This window comes from Macrotis lagotis, chromosome X (assembly GCF_037893015.1).
Source record: "Macrotis lagotis isolate mMagLag1 chromosome X, bilby.v1.9.chrom.fasta, whole genome shotgun sequence".
NCBI lineage: Eukaryota > Metazoa > Chordata > Mammalia > Peramelemorphia > Peramelidae > Macrotis > Macrotis lagotis.
In genome coordinates, this window is record NC_133666.1 from 239741029 (window position 1) to 239762257 (window position 21229).

Below are 21229 nucleotides of genomic sequence, written 5' to 3' on the forward strand. Positions count from 1 at the left end.
TCCTCACAACTCTGGGGGTTAGGTGTATTGTCCCCATTTTAGAATTGAGGAAACCAAGGCAGACAAAAATTAAATAATGTGCTTAGAGTACCAGAGCCAACAAGTAGTAGGTCAGGTTTTTAACTCGGGTGTTCTTAGCTCTGGGGTCAGAATTCGTATCCATAGGCCACTTAGCTGCCTCTTAATTTGATATAATTATATTGAATTTCATCCAAAAAAGAAAAACAAGATTCAGCCCCTTGAAGACTTTGTTAATTTGATTTGATTTTAATGACACCCAACTTTATAGATCCTTGGAGTCAGGAAGATCTACATTCTAATCTAGCCCTGGACACTTACTATTTGTGTGACTGCATACCTCACCTTGGTACCTGTTTCCTCATATTTAAAACAAACTAGAGAAGGAAATGGCAGTCTTAGCCAAGAAAACCAATTGAAGTGATTGAACAACAAATCTTTTTAGATTCTTTCCTTTTTCAGGTAAAATGAAATCAAAGCTATCAAGTACATCAAACCAGGTGACTCTGTAGCTATCTTTTTTTTTAACATAAATTCATTTATTTTCACAACTACATGCAAAAATTGTTTTTCAACATTCACTTTTTTGTAAGGTTTTGAGTTCCACATTTTCCTCCCTCCATCCCTTCCCTCTCCTTTCCCCTTGACAGCGATAATTTGATAGTTATACATGTATAACTTTGTTAAGGGACAGCTAAGTGGCACAGTGGATAGAGAACTGGTCCTGGAGTCAGGAGGACCTGAGTTCTAATGTGACCTCAGACATTTTATAATTACTTAATGTGACCTTGGGCAAGTCACTTTACCTCATTGCGTTATAAAAACAAAGAAATAAAATAACTGTTAAATATATTTCCATATTATTAATCATGTTGTTAAAGAAAAATCAGACTCTATAGCTATCTTAAATGGAACAGAGCAACAGTTTAGCAAGGCCCATTCTTATAGTAGTGTACAATTGTGGATAATCTGTACATTTCAACAGGCACCATACAATTCTTGCACTTTCAATGGTAGAAAGAAATGTGTGGTGTTTAAAAATAGTCAGCTGAGATGTTAAAGGCTTATAAAATTAAACATTGTGTGCAGTCAGCTGGACTGGAGCTTGGTTATTCATTTTTCCATTAGTTCATCTTCATCTAGTTCATATTTTTTTTAACTTGTGTAATTGGTGGGGTTTGGGGTTTATTTTTTAGGTTTTTGCTAGGCAATGGGGTTAAGTGACTGGCCCAAGGCCACACAGCTAGGTAATTATTAAGTGTCTGAGGCCAGATTTGAACTTAGGTACTCCTGACTCCAGGGCCGGTGCTGTATCCACTGCACCATCTAGCTACCCTGTGTAATTGGTTTTTAAAATATTTTTTGAAATTGTTGATACTCAGGGCAGCTGGGTGGCACAGTAGATGGAGCACTGGCCCTGGAGTGAGGAGTACCTGAGTTCAAATTCACCTTCAGACACTTAATAATAATTACCTAACTGTGTGGCCTTGGGTGGGCCACTTGACCCCATTGCCTTGCAAAAAACCTTTAAAAAAATTGTTGATACTCAGTATCATCGCAGCTTACTTGTCTAATGAGCTTTAAGATGTTTATAAAGCACTTTCATTATAACCTTGTGAAATGAATGATGTAGATATTAACTGAGAAACTGAGGCTCAAGATGTTTTGGTCCCAAAGAGAATGAATAGAGCCAGCTAGGTTAGAGCACCAGCCCTGGAGTCGAAGAGAACCTGAGTTCAAATTTGGCCTCAGTTAATAACTAGCTGTGTGATCCTGGACAGGCCACTTAACCCCTTGTGTCTCATTTCTTAAACAGAGGGCACATAGTGGAGAAGCAAATAGCAAACCACTCTGGTATCTTTGCCAAGAAAACTGCATGAACAGGACTGAACAACAATCATTATTAGATAGTCATTTAATTGAATATAGTGATGGACCTGAAGTCAGGAAGATCTAAATTCAAATCCAACCCCTGACATTGACTAGCTTTGTGACCCTGGACAAGTCATTTGAACTCTTGTCTGCCACGGTTTCCTCATCTCTAAAAAGGGAATAATAAGAATAAGAATAAGAATAGCTATTTCAGGGTCATTGTGAAAGCCAAATAAGATATAGAAAGGATTTTGCAAAATCTTAAAATGTTGTATAAACGCTATCAATAATAATAATGATTATTACTATAATAGTACTGTGCTAAGTGCTTTACATGATCTCATTTGCTCCTCACAAGCCAAGGAGATGGTGGTGTTATCTCTACTTTACAGAAGAGGAAAATCAGGCAAAGACAAATAGATGTTAAGTGACTTGGTCAGCATCATATAACTAGTGTCTGAGACTGGATTTGAACTCAGATCTTCCTAACTTGAGGCCCTGCACTCTCTACTGAGCCTCATAAACTGATCTTTTTTTTCCTTCAGTATAACTTAAGGCAGCTAGGTGGTATAGTAGATAAAGCTCCAGCCCTGGAGACAGGAGGATCAGAGTTTGAATTTGACCTTGAGCACTTGACAACTAACTAGCTGTGTGACCTTAGACAAGTAACTTAACCCCAACTGCCTCACATCCCGAGCCATCTCCAGTCATCCTGATCCATATTTGGCCACTGGACCCAGGTGGTTCTGGAGGAGAAAGTGAAGCTGGTGACTTGGCAGAACTCTGCCTCATTTAAATCCACTTCATTTGCTTGTCATGGCATCACCTCCCTGATATCATGGTCTTCTTCGAGAATAAAAGGACAAAACAACAACAAAACTTTTGGGGGACTTTGAAGGGGATAAAACTAATTTTTTGGCCTAGAGAACTCCTGGTGTGGAAACTCCTTCTGCTGATGTAAAACAGTGTACTAACATACCACACCTTTTATATACAAACTAGATTTTTAAACTATTGGTGATCTGGTAGGCAGAATAATTATATAAACTGATAATTTTCTCATTTGAATCTATTCCCTTATGTTTAGTACAGGAGCAATTAGTAAATTGCTGTAGATATATAAACTAGAGAAGAATACACTACTAGGGGAAGAATGCAAAAGCTCCTAGTCCCCTACCCTTTACCCCAAGCAAGAGAAAATGTGTTCTTAGTATCCCAAAATGGATGTGGGATTTTTTTTCTCATAGAGATGATGTTGCAAATAATGGTTACTTTACAGTGTAATAATACAATAGTTTAACTATGCTGTGCTAAAGAAACATTTGCAGACTTTCTGGATACCTAACCATCATGGATAAGATTATTTTTATGAGAATATGTGTTACAAATTCCAGACAACAAAATTACAAACTAATTTTGGAATACAGTTGAGTCATCAGGTGGGCACTGTTCATATTCTCATATTCTCATATTGTCTTGGGAATCTTACTATCATGATTCTAGCTAAGAAAACACACACTATTACAATTCCCCATATCTCATAGTGCTGTGTAAAAGCCAAGCATTCCAGAAGAAGATCGGGTAAAAAAAATGATGCATGCATAGAGCCCCTTATTTTACATTTTTAAATTTTATTTTTGAAGCTTTTTTTTTAAAAGATCACAGTCATTCCTAAATATAGCCCATTCCCTTTATCTCCTAAATGATCTGGCCCTTGTTATAATGGTTTTTCAATTTTGGGAGAGGGAAGAAAGGAAAAAGTTAAAGAAAACCAACACATGTCTTGTTGTACATGCAATATTCCATATCTATGGGTCCCCTCCACCCAAATATGATAAGGGGAGTTGTGTTTTTACAATTCTTTGTAGGGCCAATCTTGGATTTTATAATTACATCTCACATCTAGTTTGATAGACACCAGAAGAAAGATAGCAGTGTACTGAATAGGGTGCTGTACTTGGATACAAGAAGGACTGGGATCTGATCCTATTGCTGATAGCCATAAATATTGATGACTTTTCCTTCTTCACCTCTCACATTTATAAAAGTCAACAAATAAATGGATCTGCAGTGTCTTGCACAAAGTATTAATATTGTATAAATATCTTAAGCCAAACCTTTTTTTTTTTACAAGGCAAATGGGGTTAAGTGGCTTGCCCAAGGTCACACAGCTAGGTAATTATTAAGTGTCTGAGACCGGATTTGAACCCAGGTACTCCTGATTCCAGGGTCAGTGCTTTATCTGCTGTGCCACCTAGCCGCCCCAAAGCCAAACCTTTCTTATAAAATTAAGAATTCCATTGTTTACACATTATAGAGCTAAAAAAATTATCTTTTCAACATCAATAGTCCCCCATTGATGCAGCATGGATGGAAATTGTGCAATGCCATAGTTACATAAATCAAAATCCCCAGTGACACAAAAGTCAAAGAAAAGACAGAGTTGGTTGACTGGCACTGAGCAATATTTTCCACTGAGCTAGTAGATATGAATTCCATGCGGGCTGAGACCTTTATCCCTCTAGACTAGGCATCCCTGGTGCATAGCACAAGGATCCCACCTAGAAACCACTTAATACTTGTTAAATTGAATCAAAGACTTTATATGTATACTTGTGTATATGTAAACTAGAAGAAGTATGAAGAACTAGAGTGATCAGTGCTACATGGCCATACCAAGTGGTGTGCTGGTGTCCATAGAATATGAAAAGACTTAGAATAATGACTCTAAAGATCCTTTAAGGGGCGGCTAGGTGGCTCAGTGGATAAAGCACCAGCCTTGGAATCAGGAATACCTGGGTTCAAATCCGACCTCAGACACTTACTCAGGACATAGGACTCTAGATGATCTGAGTTTGAATCGTGTGTGAAATCCTTATCAAATTACTCTAAGTCTCAATTTTTCTCATCTGTAAAATTAGGATAATAATAATAATAGCAACTATCAGAATTGTAGTAAGGATCAAGTAAGTTAATATAAGTAAAGCATTTTGCAAATCTTAAAGGTCTCTCTATATATGCTAATATTATTTAATATCAGGACCAAACGCTGTGGGTTTTAGGGTTCAGGACCATAAAAGAGAGGACTTTTTTTTCCTAGAGGGAGAAATGGTGATAATGTGTCCTTCATTCTCAAAGAAGACCATGACATCAGGGAGGTGATGACACATGTGAATTAGATTCAAGTGAGGTGGGTGCTGTGCTAAGTCACCAGTCTCATTTTCTCCTTGAGAGCCATCTTGAGTCCAGGGGTCAGATATAAATCAGGATAACTGGAGATGGCCCTGGATGTGAGGCAGTCAGGATTAAGTGACTTGCCCAAGGTCACACAGCTAGTAATTTGAACTACAGTCCTCTTTATTCCAGAGCTGGTGGAATGAACTACCCTCTCCCTACTAAGTCAGTCCATGGAGCAAAAATAGTTATTTGGACAGAACAAAATAGGAATCAGTCCCCACCACTAATCTTAAAAGTCTTTCCCACAAGATTTGTTAATCAAGGTTCCTCTAGGGATTACATTTTCAGGAGAGTGAGATAAACAGCCCAGGGCTAAACTGCTCAGACAGATCTTCCCTAGCCTTGGAAGGTGTCTACCACATGACTCAGCCTTTTCAAACACTTTTGTGGTGTGAGCTTAGACTGACATGAGCTCTTAATCCTAATGTTTTCTGAATTCTTAGAAGAAGCCTGGATGGCAAGTAACAACAAAGATGCCATTTTAGGAAAATGAAGTCATAATCATGTGTGGAAGAATTCACCAGAAATTACATTCCCTGATTTATTATTCTCCACTTCTCAACTCTCTCACCCCAACAACCAATCCGTTACCAAGTCCTATTGAAGGTCCCTTTGAAAAGGCATTTCTCAGTTTCTTCTATCAGGGAAGCTAAGGTGGCTAGCTTTTTACATTGAAAGTTAACTTGGGGGGTGGGGCTAAGTGGCTTAGTGGATAGAGCACCGACCTTGGAGTCAGGAGTACCTGGGTTCAAATCCGACCTCAGACACTTACTAATTACCTAGCTGTGTGGCCTTGGGCAAGCCACTTAACCCCATTGCCTTGAAAAATCTAAAAAAATTTTAAAAAATAAGTAAACTTGGACCTAAATCTTGTTTACTCCTCAGAAAACACATGACCATATTAGTGGAAATTAGGAAACCAACTCAACCAGATCACCTTTAAAGTTTAGTTTAAAAAAACTTAAAGGCTTAGGTGCAATGGAGATTAAATCAGTTTAAAACAACAGGTTTTTAGGGGCAGCTAGGTGGCGCAGTGGATAGAGCACTGGCCTTGGAGTCAGTAGTATCTGATTTCAAATCCGGCCTCAGACACTTAAGCCATGTGGCCTTGGGCAAGCCACTTAACCCCATTGCCTTGCAAAATCTAAAAAAAAAACAAAAAAAACAGGTTTTTAACAATAAAACATATTCTTGGGGCAGCTAGGTGGCAGTGGACCTGGGTTCAAATCTGGTCTCAGACACTTAATAATTACCTAGCTGTGTAGCCTCGGGCAAGCCACTTAACCCCCCCCCCCCCCCTTGCCTTGCAAATAAATAAATAAATAAAACATATTCTTCAATAACTACAGAAATACTGTCTTAAAATCTCTCCTCCATTTTTTCATTCTTGTTTTTTCCCCCAAAAAAAAAATTCCAAGGAAAAGAAGACATGAACTAACCAGGTCATCAGCATTGGTTTCTCTATACTCAGCTACTTTTTTGTTCTTGAAGTTCAGGTGTCCTTAAATTTTATAGGAAATGGGATGGGGTGGGGGAAATAATGGCATCATTCAACTGGAGAACCTTTACTTGTGTTTCCAGTCTGGAATCTGGGACAATGCAATGATTTGTTGTGATTTATACAGGGATCTTCTTGGTGAGAAGTAGTACACTGTGACAGATGGGAAGATAATGCAAAGGAATTTTTACTTCTTATCACTTCGGGGCAGAGTGAACTGGAAGGCATTGCACTGAAAAGGAATTAGAAGTGTTAGCCCCTAGTAAAAATCCCTTTGTATCAAAGATCCCTGGGTGAGTCAAAGTCTAGGAGGTAAAAGATTCAAAGATCCACTACGCCACCTAGCCACCCCTCAAAGACCTTTAACATAACTGATAGACACTACAGTCCCTCAACCCCATCCTAAGTTGGGAAACTTTTCCTTCTTTGATTGGACAAGCCAGAGATGACTTTACAGATCCTACCTTTTGATAGTCAAAATATATGAAAAGTCCAATTCAGGATTCCATTTAGGGGTTTGGTTCTCTAACCAGAAGCCCATGCACACCTGAGTAATCAACTTATAGAAATATTATAGATATATATTAACCTAAAATTTTTTTAACATTTGTTTTTCCAACTACATACAATGCTAGTTTTTAACAATCTTTTTTTTAAAGGTTTTGAGTTTTACAGTTTTCTCCCTTCCTTTCTTCAATCCTCCATCCCCCAACAGAAAGCAATTTGATATAGGCTCTACATTTGATGTTTGGTCTTTCTTTCTCAAAGAAAAACATGACATCAAGGAGGTGATGCCATGACCAGTATGTTAATTGGATTTGAATAAGAGGGTGCTATGCTACATCACCAGCCTCACTTTCTCCTCCAGAGTCATCTGGGTCCAGGGGCCAGATACGGACCAGGATGACTGGAGGTAGTCCTGGATGAGAGGCAATCAGGGTTAAGTGGCTTGCCCAAGTTCACTGAGGCAAGATTTGAATTCCTGTCCTCCTGACTCCAAGGCCACCCAAGAATTCGATGCTCCACTTAGTTGCCCTACATTTATAACCATGCTAAATATAGACCCATAGTGATCATGCTGTGAGAGAAGAATCAAATCTAAATGGAAGAAAAACATTAAAGAAAAAAAGACGTTATACATAAGACAACTTCTAAAAATTGAAGCTAATAAGCTTTGCTCTTCATTTAAATTCCATAGTTCCTTCTCTGGATACAGATGGTATTTTTCATTCTAAGTCTTTTAAAATTGTCTTTGATTATTGTACTGCTGAAATGAACAAGTCCATCACGATTGATCATTACCTGTGTTGTTAATGTTTATAATGTTCTTCTGGTTCTGCTCATCTCAGTATCAATTCATGCAAATCTTTCAAGGCTTTTCTGAAATCCCATCTCTCATGATTTCATATAGAACAATTGTGTTCCATCACATACATATACCACAGTTTGTTCAGTCAATCCCCCATAAATGGACATCCCCTCAATTTCCAATTATTTGCCACTACAAAAAGAGGTACAATGAATATAGCATGTGGAATTTTTACCCTTTTTCATGATCTCTTCAGGATACAGACCCAGTAGTGTTACTGCTGGATCAAAGGGTATGCACAGTTTTATTGCCATTTGGGAATACTTCCAAATTGCTCTCCAGAGAGACTGGATCAGTTCACAACCCCACCAACAATGCAAACTAATTCTGTTTTACTCCTTCTTAAGGCCAAACTCTGGAAATTTACATTTGTCCCTTATTAGGAAAAACTCTGAAGGTTAACACATAGAGTTCCTTAGGAGTCAAGAATAAAGAAATATTAATCATGACTCATGGCCAATAAAAGATTTTATATATACATATACATATACACATACATATGCATATGCATATGCATATACATATACATATACATATACATATACATATACATATACATATACATATACATATACATATACATATACATATACATATACATATACATATACATATACATATACATATACATATACATATTCTGGGTCTTGCAAGCAACAAGATGGTGGACTAGACATTTTCTCCATTCCCCATGATCTCTCACATTTCTCCAAAACAGAAATTATGCAACAAAGATAAAGGAACTCTTAAGGTCTAGAACATCCAGAATTTTTTAAAAAAGTAAAAGAAGAGGGGGAATGAGAGGAGAAGAAGTTGATATTCACCAGTCTGGTCACTCAACACCCCTCTCCCCCCCACTTCTTTTTTTGGGGGGGGTTGGTTTTGGGGGGGTTTAGGTTTTTGCAAGGCAGTGGGGTTAAGTGGCTTGCCCAAGGCCACACAGCTAGGTAATTATTAAGTGTCTGAGACTGGAGTTGAACCCAGGTACTCCTGACTCCAAGGCCAGTGCTTTATCCACTGCCTACCTAGCCTCCCCTCCCCCCACTTCTGAATGACCAGCAGGGAAACCATAACAGAAGATCCAAGAACAGTTTGGCAACAATCCCTCAGGAGCAACTGCCTGCTGGGGACTGCCCAGGGATTGCAACCTAGGAGCAATAATGCTGCAAAACTCTGAACTGGTAGTACAAGCCCAAAGAACTGAGGAATAGAGAGAGTGGCATATGTCACCAGGACAGTACATATTGTGTATCTGTATGGGGGAACTGGGGAGGAGGGGGGCCTACAGCACTCCACCAGGCCTGAAGGAAGGCACACAAAACCCCTGCTGGGACCAGTTCTAACTATGCAAAAGTTGGTTGGGTCAGATACCTAGGGAGGTGAACCTTGAATTACAGATACTTTGAGATTCAGCCCTAAGGAAATCACTAGAAAGAGGAAGTGAGTGATATAAAAAATAAGGGAAGGAAACTAAAATTACCAAAGATTTCAGGAAAAAAAACTCAAAGAACTTGAACAATCAGATTAGTCTAAAGAAAAAATAGTAACAGAAGGAAAAATGGCCTCTAGATCTAGTAAATCAGTTCAGAGTTCAGGCATTTATGAATAAATACTGTGAAATAAAGGAAAAATATCTAACACTTTAGTAATTGGACCTTGTAGAATTTGAGGAGAATATGGAACCACAACATGTGGTTCCTTAGTTGTTTAAAAGAGAAATGAGAATTATGAGAGCAGAATTTATGTTGTGCACAGTAAAAATAATGAACAAAATAGAAAAATCTTGAACTTGCAACTACAAACCTCATCCAAAAAATAAAAGAAACAATAGATGGTGGATATACACAGAGTATAAAACAACTTAGAAGCAAAAATAATAATGTTAAAAAAAATAAGACTGTTAGGGCCGAAAAGCCCCTCAGGACCGACAGAGACCCCCAATCACCACAGAAGGCCTGACTTGATGCAAAAGCAGGAGGATTTATTAACCAGCACGCTGGGGCTCAGTCAAGAACTGGCCCCGAGCTACTCTCAGCACAGTCTTTTTATGTCTGAAAACCGCAAGGGGGGTTTTTCTTTGTGGTTTAACGAGTTGCTGAGTGGGGACACGTTCGCAGCAGCTGAGTTCCCCGTGGTCTAGAGTTGTTTGTCTAACAGGATGTTTCCCAACCACTTGGTCCTTAGGTTTCGTTTATCGAGAACTGACACTGTTATAGAAAATCGAAACTTAGGGAGACTTAGGGTGGGGGAGCAAGGTGGGCCTAGGAGGGCCGGTTCACGGCCGCTTCATTCCTCCCTTTTCCTATTGGAACTTTGATTCTTCAAACTCTAGGGGAAGCTCGTCGTCTCGGGGGAGGGTCTGATACCGCTGACTGAGGATCATAACATGGACAGCACTAATTCGATCTCTGACAAATTCCACTAGGCGGTTTATGACACAGAGACCTATGGTGAGCAGTAGCAGGAGAATCATGAGGGGGCCAATGAGGGTAGAGAACAGGGTTGTGAACCAGGGGGAACGGCTGAACCAGCCCTCGTACCATCCTTGGTGGGATTCCCTCTCCTTTCTGCGATCCTCCAGCCTCCTCCTGAGGTTTGACATGGAGTCTCTCACTACCCCTGAGTGATCGGCATAGAAACAGCATTCCTCTTTTTATCCCTCCCCTCAGAAGGGCAGACATAGAAGTTAGCTTTTCCAGGGCGCTGCGGGCCCATGGGTTGCTGCACCCCATGATTGTTTTGGAGATATAGGCTGGAGCTGGTACTGTCTCCCCGTCCTTAGGAAGCCCCTCATGAGTGAGGTCAGGGATGTCCCCCCCCCCTTCCAAGCCCGCTATGAGGGCACAGAGCTTAGGGGTCAGAGTGGGCCACCAAGTCCAAGGGGGGGTGTACTTCAGTGGCACTCCAGATGTGCTCCCCCGTTTGGGACCACACCTGCCAGGTCAGCTTTTGGGGCATGTGGGGGTTTGGAGAAGGGCTAGCCGGGGGAAGTCCCAGAAGGATTGTCACTATCATTGCCTGCCTGACGGAGGCATAGCCGGAGGGGGTACTCAGTTCTCTTGGCCGTCCATGCTGGATCAGGTGGCTAAGCAGGCTTAACATGAGAAGCATGCACTCAGGCAGCGACCCCATCGACCTTGACAGCGGTAGGGGTGGTGAGAAGCACCAGGTATGGACCCTTTCACCGGGGTTCGAGGTTGGCCACCTGACGAAGTCGCCAACCTGGAAGCGATGCAGCACCTGTATGTCCCCGGGGGCGTAGGCAGCTGCTATTTTTCTCCAGATGCCCCGCTGGACGATCCCAAGAGCTTTAAGCCTGTCAAGAAGGGAAGAAGAAACCGGACAGAGGGAAGGAGTAACCATCGCCACTAAAGGAGGGGGAGGGGGGAAACCCGAACAGGATTTCAAAGGGCGTGAGCTGTAAGGGCCTGGGGGCGTTCCAGGCCCTGAACTGGGCATACAGTAAGAGCACTGTCCAGTCTTTCAAGCCAGTCTCTATAGGCAATTTTGTGTTAGTTTCTTTCAGGGTCCTATTCATCCTTTCCACTTTCCCAGAGCTCTGTGACCTATAAGCACAATGTAGTTTCCACTCTGTCCCCAAGGCCTTTGCTAATCCCTGGCTCACTTGGCTTATGAAGGCTGGCCGGTTATCTGACCCTATCATTTTGGGTAACCCGAACCAGGAAAAGATTTCATGTAAAAGTTCTCTTGGCCACTACAGCAGCCGTCTGTAATCTGTGTGGAGAGCCTCATCCCACCCTGAGAAAGTATTCCACAAAAATTAGAAGATACTGGCACCCATATTTAGCTGGTTTCATTTCTGTAAAGTCCACCTCCCAACAATTCCCTGGTCGGTCTCCCTTTACCCTCCTTCCTGCTGGAGATTTCTGTGTAGGGGCATTCAGCAGTTGGCAAGGTTTGTAGTTCTCAGTCACTTTTTGTGCTAGTTCCCTAAGCCCCGGTACCTTGTATGGGGTGGCCCGAGCTAGGGCTTCAAGTTTGCTATACCCCAAATGAGTCAGACTGTGAAGATGCTGAAGTAGTTGAGTTGCCTGTTCTTCTGCCAGCTCTCATGTTCCTGGTGTGTGGTGGGTCGGTTTCACAGAATCCTCAGTGTTTTCTTCTTAGAGGAGCAGAGCGGTGGGCGTAGTATGGGCGGCTAGCCTGGCCTCCTGGTCTGCTCTTTGGTTACCACTAGCTACTTCTCCATTCCCTTTCTGGTGTCCCAGGTAGTGCATGATTGGCAATGGAGGGTCTTGTTTTCGCTAACCCCAGTCCCGCTGTTTCTGCCCAGGCATTGGGGAACTTAGTCACCCATCGGGAGGCTAAGCTGACTCCTGATGATGATGGGGGCAAGCTCGGATAGAGTCGGTGTCCGTCCTCCAATCTTAGGGTAAGTGCGGCAACTTCTTGTCCTTTCAAGGTAACGGAGGGCCCCTTCGGGCGGAAAGCGATCTGCGCCTTCAGTTTAGTTAGCAAATTTCTCCCTAATAGAGGGGCAGGGCATTCAGGAATGACAAGGAAGGAGTGAGCCACCTCCCCTGTTCCCAGGTCCACAGTTCGTTTGGTGGTCCAAGGGTATTGCTGGTGGCCAGTAGTACCTATCACCCAGGATTTTTGCTAGACATAGGCCCCTTGGGGTCCAGTAGGACGGAGTATTGGGCGTCAGTATCTACTAGGAACTTTACAGGTTTCCTCTCCGCATATCCCTGACTTTCCAATTCTGAGTCAGTTCCTAATGCCAAGAGCTTAGTCCCTCCTTCTCTTATCTTCCTTTTAGGGCATTCTCTCTCTTCCAGTGCCCAGTTTCTTTACAGTAGGCGCACGTTTGGCGACCCCTCGCCGATTTCTCTCCCCCTACCCTGTATGCTTTCTCCTTAACTGACCCTGCTCTCCCCCCACTGCTGCCAGGATGCGGGTCAAATTCTTCTCCCTCCTCTTCTTCTTTCTCTTCCCTCCTCAGTCTCTCTTTTATAGTACACCTTTTTCGCCTCCTTGACTAAGTCTTGTAATGAGTAGTCCTATAAGCCCTCCACCCTCTGTAGCTTTCTTTTGATATCATATGCAGACTGACCAATAAAGGCCATTGCCACTGAGGCCCGTTGGCTATCTGCCATCGGGTCAAAGGGTGTAATTCCCCGAAAGGCGTCCATTAGTCTTCTCAAGGAAGACAGAGGGTGGTGGTTCTGTGGATCCTTGGAGGACCTCCCTTACCTTTGCCAAATTAGTGGGCCATCTGGCCGCTCCCCTCAGGCCCGCCACAAGAGTCTGGCGGTAGACTGTCAGTCGCTCCCTACCTCCAGCCATGTTGAAATCCCAGGCGGGTCGAGTAAGGGGAAAGTGGTTTCAATCTGGTGGGGGAGTTGCGTGAGCTGTCCGTCTGGACCACGGGTACCCTTTCCTCTGTGGTGAACAGAGTCTGCAACAATCGTCCCAAGTGGGCTGATGAGAAAACATCAAGGATTCTACCGGCCCAGTGAGCTGCTGTTAGAGAGCAGGGGTAGTTAGTTTTCCAATTATAGAGATCAGAAGAGGAGAAGGGCTGGATACAGAGGAACACAGGAGGTAGGGCTGGGGGGGGTTTCTCCGTCGGCCGTAGCGGGTGGAGGGGGACCCAGCACTCAGAGAGGGAGGGCCATTGTGGAATCGGGAGTAGCTGCTCGGTGTCTGCGAGTGCCAAGGGTTGGTCCCGGAGCCTCAGGGGCTGAAGGAAAGCATCAGGGGGAGGGAGCGGCGCATGAGGGAGGTGTCCAACTGTAGGGTAAGGGGGGTGATGAGGATTCAAGGAGGAGCAAGTGGAGGCTGGGGGTTTTGGGCAGCCTTAAGAGCCAGGGTTTTAACTAGAGGAGGGACCCAGGGTTTGACCCAAGGGGGAGGGTCTTCCACCAGGTCCTGCCACACTAAGATGTGAGGTTGTTGATCTGGGTGGCCCTCCTTCCATGTTTGGGATACAATTCCTTTCACTGTCAAGATAACAGACAGATTGAAGGTCCCATTAGCTGGCCACCCCACCCCAAAGGTGGGCCACTCAGAGCTGCAAAAGGGTTTTCCATGACCCCTTTTTAATACAACCGATAGGTTATGTCCTCTGGCTCTTACTTCCGCCCAATGTCCCAGGGTGAGGCTAAGAGGGTTACTGTTTGTTTGTCCCATAACTTCAAAACATAAGAATGCGATACCTACACACAAAACGTACAAAAGAGTAAGAAACTTGGCCCGTGGAGACCAATCGAAGAGGAATGCCACATGACCTGGGCATCTTACTTCCAACAAGGAGTACGCCGAGCGTCCCCAGCTCTCCCCCCCTTCCCCGGGGCGTCCCCCAGGGTGACAACTGTGGTCCCTTGACACTTCTGCCAACCACGGACCTGCTGTCCTCGTGGACAGCAGGAGTTGTCCCAAAACAGAAACCAGAAGCTAGACTCAAGCGAGATACAGATAGAACGGGACTGACACACCAACACAGACAGTACATAGATTAGGATGCCTAGGCAAGTGTCTTACCTCCAAGGCTGACTCCTGGAGTGGAAGGGGGTCCCCGTGTAACCCGGACGAGCCCCCAGATGTTAGGGCCGAAAAGCCCCTCAGGACCGACAGAGACCCCCAATCACCACAGAAGGCCCGACTTGATGCAAAAGCAAGAGGATTTATTAACCAGCGAGCTGGGGCTCAGTCAAGAACTGGCCCCGAGCTGCTCTCAGCACAGTCTTTTTATGTCTGAAAACCGCAAGGGGGATTTTTCTTTGTGGTTTAACGAGTTGCTGAGTGGGGATACGTTCACAGCAGCTGAGTTCCCCGTGGTCTAGAGTTGTTTGTCTAACAGGATGTTTCCCAACCACTTGGTCCTTAGGTTTCGTTTATCGAGAACTGACACTGTTATAGAAAATTGAAACTTAGGGAGACTTAGGGTGGGGGAGCAAGGTGGGCCTAGGAGGGCCGGTTCACGGCCGCTTCAAAGACCACTCTGCAAGCAAAATATATTCATCTAGAAGACCAGCTATGGACAGACAGCTTAATGATATACATCAGAAGAACATGACAGGACAAAAACTCTTAATGCCATGATGAAATAAATAATAGAAGAAAATTGCCCACAACTTCTGAACATGTAAGACAAAAATTCCAGTTGAAAGAATTCACTGGTTACTTCCAGAAAAAAAAAACCAACTCATCAAGAGAAGGATCTTCAAATAAAAAGGAAAGGATATTTAAATAACACAAGACAGAATTAAAGAACTAAATGTGCATTTTTTTTTGGTTTTGCAAGGCAGTGGGCTTAAGTGACTTACACAGCTAGGTAATTATTAAGTGCTCAAGGTCAAATTTGAACTCAGATCCTCCTGACTCCAGGACCTGTGCTCTATCCACTGCACCATCTAACTACCCCTCAATGTGTATCTTTTAAAAATTTAGAAAAATAAACAAACTTAAAATAAATCCAAAAGAGAAAATATTAAAAAATTGGAGGAGAAAAAGACACAACCCCGCCCCCCCCCAAAAAAACCCAGAGAAATGCTAAATAAACTAAAAACTGGTTCTTGGTAAAAATACCAGAGTGGTTTGCTATTTCCTTCTCCAGTTCATTTTACACATGAAGAAACTGAGACAACTAGGTGTAAGTGATTTGCCCAGGGTCACACAGCATGTAACTATTTGAAGTTTCATTTGAACTTGGGTCTTTGTAACTCTAAGTCTGGCACACTATCCTCCACACCCAACTGGTTGTTCCACATGCAACATATTATATATCTATATATGTATGTTTGTATATACACACAAACACATAAAACTAAAGACTATTCCCTAACAGATAAATGGTCAAAGGATCTGAACTAACAGTTTTCTTTTTTTGTTTGTTTTTGCAAGTCAATGGGGTTAAGTGACTTGCCCAAGGTCACACAGCTAGGTAATTATTACTGCCCCTGAACCAACAGTTCTCAAAAGAGTAGCTGCAAAGCATTCACAGCCACATAAAAAAAAAATGCTCCATGGGGAACTAGCTGGCACAGTGGATAGAGCACAAACCCTGAAGTCAGGAGTACCTGAGTTCAAATGTGGCCTCAGACACTTAATAATTACCTAGCTGTGTGGCCTTGGGCAAGTCACTTAGCCCCACCGACTTGCAAAAAAAATACTCCAAATCACTAATAATAAGAGAAATACAAGTCAAAACATCCCTACGGTTTCACTTTACACCCTGTAAGTTGGCAAAAATGATAAAAAAAAAAATGGCAACAATGTGTGGAAATAGAGGTATACTACTACATTGTTGGAGGTGTAAAATGGTATTACCATTTTAGAAAATAATTTGGAATTTTACAAACTGAGCATAACCATGCCTTTTATTTATTTGTTTGTTTGTTTATTCACAATTATATGTAGAGATAATTTTCAACATTCAACCACATCAACAAAGATAAAGGAACCTCAGGTGTCTCTAAGGTCTAGAACATCCAGAATTTAAAAAAAAAGATTCCTCCTTTTCACCATCCCTTCCCCCCCACCTTAGGATAGCAAATAATTCAAATATCCATGCCTTTTGAACTAGGACTCCATTGCTGGACTTATTCTTTAAAGAAATAATCATGAAAAGAGTTGCCATGTACTCCAAAATATTTATACTAGAACTTTTTTCAGAAAGTTAAGAATTGTAAACAAAATAGATTCATTGGGAAATGGTTAAACAAGTTATGGTACATGAATGTATTGGAATATTACTATGGTGTAAAAACTGATGCAGGTGATGAATACAGTGAAGCATGGAAGCAGAACCAAGAACATAATATACAAAATATCTAAAATACAAATGGAAAGGGCAATAATACCAGAAAATTAAAAGTAACAAAATTTTAAAACTTAAACAGAATGAGGAACTTCATTGGCAGATTCACAGATATTATATAGTGTATATGCTTTTGGACTTTTTCAATGTATAAGTCAATATTATTGATGCTTCACCTCTCCAAAAACTACTTTTGATTGTAAGGTATAATCTCTGGGAAAAGGAGGGTGAAGGATACATTGCATAATATGGTAATATAAGAAACAGAAAATAACATTAACAACTCATTTTTAAAAATATATACATTGAGTGTAGGAACATGAAATTTAAACAAATATCCAAAAGAGTTATAAAAAATCATATTTGCTACCTTGTTCAGTCAGAAAAAACCCCAAATGCCTGGCAGGGTGGCATTCAAATTCATGGCCATAATCAATTTAGCAACATTCCTTGAAAACCATATTATAGTCTAGAAGATTATTAGAAGAGATTATGTTTGACTGAGTTTACACTCCTAAAGTAACCTGTGCCTTGTTGGGATTCAGGTTTACCCCAGTTCTAGAATTAAATGATAAAAACTGAGCTGATAAGCATGAGATAATACAAGATAGTACTTAAGAAACATGATAGGCAGACAACAAAAAGATAAATGAATTTTCATTCATTTCATGGTAACAAAAATTAATACTTTTTAAAAATAAAAACATACACAGTAACATATTAACATATTACATGATAATCAACAGTGAATGACAGCTATTTTCAGCAATATAATTTTGCAAGACAATTCTATTTGTTCTTTAATTTTTTTAGTTTCATGTTTCATTAATTGATTTCCTCTTTCTCTAATTAATTCATGTAAGCATTTAAAGATATAATATATCCCCTAATAACTGCCTTGGCTGTATCCCATAAGTTTTGTATGTTGTCTCATTATATTCATTATCTAGGATGAAATTTAATTCTATCTAACATTTGGTGTTTGATCCACTCATTCTTTAAAATGAGATTATTTAGTTTCCTATTAGTTTTAAGTCTGTCTCTCCATGACCCATTATTGCATGTGATTTTTATTGCATGACGATCTGAGAAAGAAGTATTCATTATTTCTGCCTTTCTAAATTTATTATAAGATTTTTATACCCTAGTACATGGTCAATTTTTGTGAAAGTGCCTTGTACTGCAGAAAAAAAAAAATAAATATATATATATATATATATATATATGTATGTATATATATTCCTTTCTATTCCCATTCAATTTTCTCCAAAGGTCTATTATGTCTAGGTTTTCTTGTTAGGGACTGTTGTGTGTGGGAATACTATGACCCTTCATCACCTGGTGTTCTTGAGCACAAGAGCCTAATTTTACTACTTGCCATGGGAGTGAGAGTGGACCAGGGACTGGGAAGGATATTTAAGCACTTGTATTTTGGTAAATAATCAGAGAACTTTGTGTATAAAAGGAGAATTTGACTTGCTTGTCTCCTGCCACCTGGGGAAGGTTAAGGGAGTCCACAAAGGTACTCAACATTTTCTAACATTTTATTTAATTTTAACTTTAATTTAACTTTAATTAATTTCCTTCTTGTTTATTTTATGGTTAGTTTTATCTAAATCTGAGAGAGGGAGGTTGAGATCTCCCACCAGTAGAGTTTTTGCTGTCTATATCTTTCTGTAACTCATTCAGCTTCTTCTCTAAGAATGTGGATGCTATACCACTTGGTGCACACATAATTAGTATTGAAATTGCTTCATTGTCTATGGTACCTCTTCCTTATCTCTTTTAATGAGATCTATTTTAGCAGTTGCTTTGTCTGAGATAAGAATTTGCAAGACATTGGGCTGCTAATGTTTTTAGAATTTAATTAATTGGGGGTGGCTAGGTGGCTCAGTGGATAAAACACTGGCCCTGGTGACAGGAGTACCTGGGTTCAAATCTGGTCTCAGACACTTAATAATTATCTAGCTGTGTGGCCTTGGGCAAGCCACTTAACCCCATGTGCCTTGCCAAAAAAACCTAAAAAAAAAAAGAATTTTTGCAAGACAATTCTAAAGGACTCATTATGAAAAATGTTATACATATTTAGAGGAAGAAATGATGGAGTCTGAATGCAATCAAAACATACTATTTTTCATTTTCTGTGTTTTAATATTTTATTTATTTATTTATTTTAATTTATGAAATAAAAATAAAACTTTATAAAATTATTTTAAAATTATGAAAAATTAATCCTTAACAGAATAAAACAATAATAAAAAAATTACACATGAAACTGAAAATCTATAATATACAACTTGCTTTCCCTTTTAAATATATAATAAATTTATCACGTAAATTTCTATATTTTCCTTTTTTCCATCCCTCCCCACTTCCCTCTCCCAGAAATGGCTATAGAGATTACAAAAATATGTATGTGTGTGCATATATATATATATATATATATGCACACACACACATACACACACACACACACACACACACACACACACACACACACACACATATATATATATATATATATATATATATATATATATATATATATATACCATTCAAAACATACTTCATACTTCTATTTATCATTTCTTTCCCTGGGTGCATATAGAGTCCTTTTTCATATGTCTGTACTTAATTTAGGCATTTGTTATAGTCAAAATGACTTAATTGATCAAAGTTATTCTTCAAAAAATATTACTGTTGTATTCAGTTTTCTTGACTCTGCTCACTTCGTTATTCATTATTTCATGCAAATCTATCCGCATTTTTCTAAAATGGCCAAGCCCAGCATTTCTTCTAGCACAGGAGTATCCTATCATAATCATATACTTGTTCAACCACTGCTCAATTGATGAGCATCCTGTAATTTCTAATTCCTTGCCACCACAAAGAGAGACGCTACAAACATTTTAGAGCATATGGGTTTGTTTCCTTTGTTCCCTAATCATCTTTGGAAATAGATTAAGTCATGGTATTGGGTCAAAGGGTATAGGCAATTTGATAATTCCTTGGGCATAATTCCAGATTATTCTCCAAAATGGTTAGCTCAGTTCACAATTCCATGAACAGTGAATTAATTAACATCCCAGTTTTTCCACATCCCCTCCAATATTTGTCTATTTCCCCTTCAAACAATTTAGCCAAATTGATAGGTGCAAAATGGTATCTCAATATTACTTTTTTTTTTAGTTTTTTTTTGCAAGGCAATACTGTTAAGTGGCTTGCCCAAGGCCACACGGCTAGGTAATTATTAAGTGTCTGAGGCCAGATTTTAACTCAGGTACTCCTGACTCCAAGGCCAGTGCTCTATCCACTGCACCACCTAGTCACCCCTGATATTACATTTTTGTAATCAATACTGATTTAGAGCATTTTTATATGACTATAATTGTTGGGAGTTTTTTATCTGTTTTTTTTAACACACAATTAATGTGGAAATATGTTTTGCATGATTGCAAACCTATATCAAATTGCTTAGTGTTTCATGGAGTAGGGAGAGGAAGTAGGGAAGAAGAGAATTTGGAACTGAAAAATAAATTTAAAATTTAAAATAAATTTAAATTTTTTTCTTTGCATACAATTAGAGAAAAATATTATTTTAAAATTTTTAATGTTTTCATTATTTTAACAATATGGGTTGAGTTTTTCTTTTTGTATCCTTGCCACCTCTAAGTTCCATAGAAAATCTGGAAGGGACCTTCAACATAAAAGTAATGGCTTAATTGTTGGTCATGCTCTTCTAGTTGGATTTTCTTTTTTTTAGGGTTTTTTTTTTTGCAAGGCAAATGGGGTTAAGTGGCTTGCCCAAGACCACACAGCTAGGTAATTATTAAGTGTCTGAGACCGGATTTGAACCCAGGTATTCCTGACTCCAGGGCTGGTGCTTTATCCACTATGCCACCCAGCTATCTTTCTGACCAGTTCTTGATCTCAGCAAGTAGCAATCACAGTATAAGAAATAAGTATAGGGTCTGGCCTGAGGAAATCCAAGATCAAATCCTCCTTCTCATGCTTGTTTTAACCACTTCTGTGTATTTGGGCAAGTCACTTCTTCATAGGGGCTCAAGTTCCTTACTTGTAAAATGGATTGAACTCAACAATTCATTCTCTATATCTATCCTTATATGTCTATGTCTCTGAGATCCTTTGCAGTATTATAATTCAATTTTGGCTTGCTAACTGTGGGTTTGCCAAAGCTCTCTCATTGACCTTCTTCTCTTTCTGTGCCCTCTCCCAGGGCTCTTATCAGGTACCATGGGTTCAATGGTCAACCTTCTTTGGACAGTTGCCAGACCTATGTACCCAGCCTGTCCTCCTGAACTTCAATCCCACATAGCCAACTGCTTATTCAGTATCTCCCATTGATAGGCATCTCAAACTCCAAGTGTGCAAAACAAAACAGATTATCTTCTCTCAGAGAATCACATCTTTTTTCCTAACTTCCTTAGTTTTG

General features: G+C 40.3%; 1 pseudogene; it reads right to left on the reverse strand.

The window, feature by feature from the left end:
• Positions 1-12188: 12188 nt before the first annotated feature.
• LOC141498994 (uncharacterized) lies at positions 12189-14469 on the reverse strand (annotated as a pseudogene).
• Positions 14470-21229: the final 6760 nt, after the last annotated feature.